This window comes from Asparagus officinalis, chromosome 6, assembly GCF_001876935.1.
Source record: "Asparagus officinalis chromosome 6, Aspof.V1, whole genome shotgun sequence".
Taxonomy (NCBI): domain Eukaryota; kingdom Viridiplantae; phylum Streptophyta; class Magnoliopsida; order Asparagales; family Asparagaceae; genus Asparagus; species Asparagus officinalis.
Window position 1 is genome coordinate 19326735 of NC_033799.1, and position 5494 is coordinate 19332228.

The 5494-nt window shown below is 40.4% G+C and overlaps 1 pseudogene; it reads right to left on the minus strand.

Annotated features, from left to right (window-relative positions):
- LOC109845844 lies at positions 2867-4555 on the minus strand (annotated as a pseudogene).

Sequence of the window (5494 nt, forward strand, 5' to 3'; positions counted from 1 at the left end):
TTTGCGACCCTCAGCCTGATTTTCTGGACTCCAATTTGCATCGAAGATGTTTCATAGGTTTAATTGGACCTTTAACTGGAAGATTTCATTTTGTAGAATTTCAGTCAAAGATTCATAATTTTCCTTTTAATCTCTGATTTATTTATGTATCTCGATTCTTGATCTGACTGAACTGTTGATCTTTATTGCAGATTTTCCATGTCGACGAGGAGATCATACTTTCCGAGGAGCCGATTGACCACTCAGTCTCTTGAGAGGGAACCTCTCTCTTTTACTAGTAAACTTCTATAATTTCCCACTTGTGAATTCAGTATTTATCATATCATATTGTAATATTATATCCCCGCTTTGTTCTCCTTCGTGGGACAATTGGGAAGAGCTGATATCCTCCTTTGTGGGGGTGGACGCTTCTATATTACATCCCCATTTTGTTCTCCTTGGTGAGGCAATTAGGAAGAGCTGATATCCTCCTTCGTGGGGTTGATGCTTATCAATTACGTTTTGCTTGGTCAAAATGCATCTTAAGGCAATATGGGGCGATTTTATGCCGTATCATATTCCGTAAGATAGGGTGCATCACCATGCTATTTGTGTGATAATGTACGTTATATTCCGTAAGATAGGGTGCATCCCCTTTTTAACCCGTGAAATAAAAAAAATATATACAAGGGTTAAAGTGAGTTAACCCTCCATAATTTTCCAAACATAAAAAATATAGAAGGGTAAAGCTAATCTCTCTAGAGGGATTAAAATGGTTAACCCATCAAAATAAGCGGTTTGTTAATACTCCTATTTAGAAGGATTAAGAGTTAACCCTTCTAATTATAAAGAAAATAGTCAAAATTCTTGTTATTCTCAAATACTAAAAATGATCACAATGGCTAAAATAAAACTTATATAATGAGTTAATAATTTAGTCTTTCGGATTATCAAGTAGGTTAACTATGTTAATCCTTCTCCATAATATCTCTTCCTTAACACTTTACCAAATGGGGCCCTAATGGTTTGAGACTCTCGGCAGAATATCCTCTTACATATTCTTAACTATGTTATTCTCAATATTGCATGTCGCTTTTACATTTGACATTACAGGAGCAAAAAAGTGATTCAGAATAAACTTATAAAAAACAAACATTTATAAATTCTATTAAATTAATACGCATACTTGTTTGGGTCAAAAGTTGTGCTAGGAGAGTTAACTCTCTTAGTGCTATGATATTGAATACGTAGACTCTGTCTTTCTTAAGGGAATAGACTACTCGACAACGTGTGTAAGGCACTGACTTACCCCTACTTAGCCTTCGGGATCAAATTCCTCAGACTGGGATTCTGATGTCTTCTTTAATCGGTAAAAGACTAAACTGGCAACAAGTGTTAGGCGTTGACTTATCCCTTCTTAGGATTCGGGATAAAATTCCCCGCGTGTGTAAGTCACGGATTATGGTGTTATTTATACCTCCCTGCCACAATGTCGAATATATAGGCTTCTGTTCTTTTTACGATCAAGAACTAACCAGCAACGCGTGTTAGGCGCTGACTTTTCCCTACTTAGGCTTCGGGATCAAATTCCACAGACTGAGATTCTGGTGTCTTCTTCAATTAGTGAAAGACTAAACCGGCAATGCGTGTTAGGTGCTGACTTACCCCTACATAGAATTCGGGATAAAATTCCCCGCGTGTACAAGGCGCGGATTTTGGTGTTATTAATAATGGCCTACCATAATGTCGAATATCTAGGCTTTTGTCCTTTTCACGGCAGGAACTAACCGGCAACACGTGTTAGGCGCTGACTTATCCCTACTTAGGTATCAGGATCAAATTCCTCAGGCGTGTAAGGCACGGATTATGGTGTTATTAATAACAACCTAGCACAATATCGAATATGTGGGCTTCTGCTCTTTTTACAGTCAAGAACTAACTAGCAACGCGTGTTAGGCGCTGACTTACCCCTACTTAGGCTTCATGATAAAAATCCACATGCGTGTGAAGCATGGATTTTGGAGTTGAAAGATGGTGTCTTCTATTGGGAAAAAGACGAACCAAATGCTGGAGAGGAAGAATTTTATATTCTATCTCCAGGTCTTCTTTTGGGGTACAGGCAAACTCAATGCGGGAGAGGAGGAATTTTATATTCTATCTTCCAAAGCTGAAGAGGAAGAATTTCATATTCTATCTCCAGTTGCAAAGGAAACTTAAAGTGGGATCTCCACTTCAAGAATCCGGGAAGGTGAAACTAAGAGTGGGATATCCACTCCGAGAATCAAAAAGATTTAGATAATCCTAACTGTCGGAAGGTTTGATTATCAAACTAAGGATGGGTTTTGTTTGTGGAAAAATTCGATGTAAAAGAAATGAAAGAAAAATTGATTTGTATTCTCTCAAAAATCAATTACAATTTGGATTCCGATTACAAAAGAGAGGAGAATGAATTTAATTCTTCCCTTTGTTTAAAACTAGGTTCTTCTTGGTAGCGATGGAGTGCCTCCTTCGAATGCTTGCGTCGAATTTGCTCTCCGTTGACGATCTGACCGTACTATCTCACGAGAATGATTGACTTGTATGATGGATCTGGTTTAGAACTCTTAACAATTTTGAGAGACTCAGAACGAGTTGAAAACTCTGAAAAGAGTTGTTGAAAACAGAATAATCAATTAGTATAATTAACTTGCGTTGCAAGTTTAATTAAGAACTCTTAACGAATTTAAGAACTCAGAGCGAGTTGAAACTCTGTAACAGAGTTGTTAGAACCAAAAATCAGTTAATAGCCAAGTAGATCTGCCGTTGGTGAAGGGATTCTCTGAGATTTGATTTGTTAACTGCCAAACAGTTCTTTGATCTTCAGAAAATTCATCCTCTCCGCCCAACCTTATGCGGTTTCGATCTCCAAATCTTCAACCTTATGTGGTTTAGCTGCAAAAACCGATCAACCCCTTACTCAGTTGAGTAATGCGGTTATTTATAGGGGGATAAGGGGTGTAACCAACCCCTAAATCCGCTCCTAAGTGGGCAAAAATCCCTCAGAACGTGGGATAAACGGTTGTGAGGCTGTTCAGCTTGTGTTTGAATAAGTCAAACGCCTAAATTAGCATTCTGGGCCTTAACTCTGCGCCTAAGGCTTGAGACGCAGAGTTAAATCTCTGCTAGAGATTGGAAACGCACAGGCCGTTTGTGTGCTGGATCTTAACTCTACGTCTTGAGTTTGAGATGCAGGGTTGAGTGTTTACTGAAGAACACACCGTCTGTGTGCGTTTTGGGTTTTAACTCTGCGTTACAGAGTTGAATGTCTGCTGAAGAACTCATAGTCTGTGTGCGTTTTGTGCTTTAACTCTGCGTTGTAGAGTTGAATATCTACTAAAGAACGCACAGTCCGTGTGCGTTTTGAGTTTGAGAAACGCAGAGGTGGACTCTGTGTTTGGGAGAGGCAAAGGCTAATGCTCATTGATCTTTGCTTGTTATGGGGTGTGAAAGTCGTCAGATTATAACTTTCACAGTTGGTTATGAAGGCTACTAAATAGAGTTTTCATCAGCTGTCAGAAGTGTCGTTGATTTGTAACTCTTCTTGATCTGTGTGAAAAGTCCTCTGTTTGTAGCTTTTGTTTGTTAAAGCTTGATGGGGATCAGCTATCTATTATGATTTTTAGACTGCCTACAGAACCCCATCCAAAGTTTTCGAAAGTTCGTGGTTGACTGGGATGAATTTTCGAAATACTTTGGATCCCAAAATTTAGTTGGTTGGTTTTTCACTTCGTCTGATTTGAAGACAGAATTTTCGAAATACTTTGGATCCCAAAATTTAGTTGGTTGGTTTTTCACTTCGTCTGATTTGAAGACATTGCGAACCTGGTTGTTGGAATGCTAAAATTCTATTTCCTCGAACCAAACAAGATAGCTTTTGAGTCTTGATGATAATGAACTTAGTCAAACAACTAAATCCCAAGTCATCGTCAGACTCATTGACAGGCTCGTCCTTCTTCTCTTCTTCCTTAGAGGCAGGAGCAGCAGCATTCTTAACAGATGCAACAGAGATAATAGCAACAGCAAACTTGCTTGGATCCTTTAGATACTCCTTCACCCTCTCAGCCTGTGGGAAGGTGTATTCAATGTCAACAGCCACAGCAAGGATGTTCTTGTAGGCATTGAAGAACATGTGAGGCGCAGCTACAAGAGTTGGGTAAGAGAGAGTCAAGGACAACGAAGCAACCATAGAAACACCAGCTACAAACTTGTCAACGATGTCATCCTCCGTGAGGTTGAGCACCTCTGGGCTTAAGACAGATCCATTGTCATAGACAGAGAGAATCGCGTCATCCTCCGTGAGGTTGAGCACCTCTGGGCTTAAGACAGATCCATTGTCATAGACAGAGAGAATCGCCAGCCCATATGAGAATGGCTTTATCCCAAGTTTAGTCAGGAGGGCGGCCTCAAAGGAACCCACTTTATCTCCTTTCTCGATCAGCTCAACTGGGGTGATGATTTTAGCAATATCATCATTACTCTTTGTTGGGATGTTAAGCCCTTTAGGAGAATGAGTTGTGCGTGGCTCCTGTAGCTTCATCAGTCTTCGTTAGGATGTTAAGCCACTTAGAAGAACAAATTGTGTGTAGCTCTTGGCTTCATCAATCTTGGTTGGGATGTTAAGCTACTTAGAAGAATGAGTTGTGCGTCGGATCGAGCCAGATAATTTTAATGTTGTTGATTGCAATCTATATGTACTCATCCCATACACTCCACAGCGGAGTCATCTGTTTCTTCTCGGCTTTGGTCACCTTGATGACCACATCTGTTTCCCTCTATTTATTTAAAGCTATGTCTTAGCTTTAAACATTGAGAAATTCATTTGGTAGCGTTTAAAACGCACAGGTGGATTCGCATGCTTGAAAGTTGAAACGCAGAGTTGAACTCTGTGTTCAGAAGCTCAACCAACGCAGACGCACAGGCCACGTTTGGTGGGATTCTGGGCCTAGAATCTCGTCCTGATTAGATAGCTCACAGCTGTCTATAAATAGACTGCTTGGGTCAAATCAAAAGTTATCCGACTTTTCATCTGTCTTTTTTCAAAAAGCTTAACGAAGATTTCGTTTTGAACTCCGGTGAACCTTGTTCATCTTCTCCGATCATCGTCCTTAATGGGTCCAAAGAAGAGGACTGTCTCCCATTCCAGGCCGGCCGCTGCTGCGGCGCCGTCGCCCCAGGCTCCTCTCGTTGGTGGTAAGTATCGCTCTTTATGGCCGTCAAACTTGCTTCGGTGAGTTCTCTAGAAACCCTAGATGGGTTCTTGTAAACGAGAAAGATGACTCGTTTTTATATTGTAACGCAGAGTTGGGACTCTACGTATCGAATTTGAAATGTTAGGGTCCGACTTCTGCGTTTGAACTTTGTAACACATGACTTGGGTTTTGCGTTTAAATTTCTAATGCAAAGTCCGACCTCTGCGTTAATCAGTTTTGAACGCATGGTCTGGGCTGTGCATTCAAAAGCTTGACGCAGAGTTCTA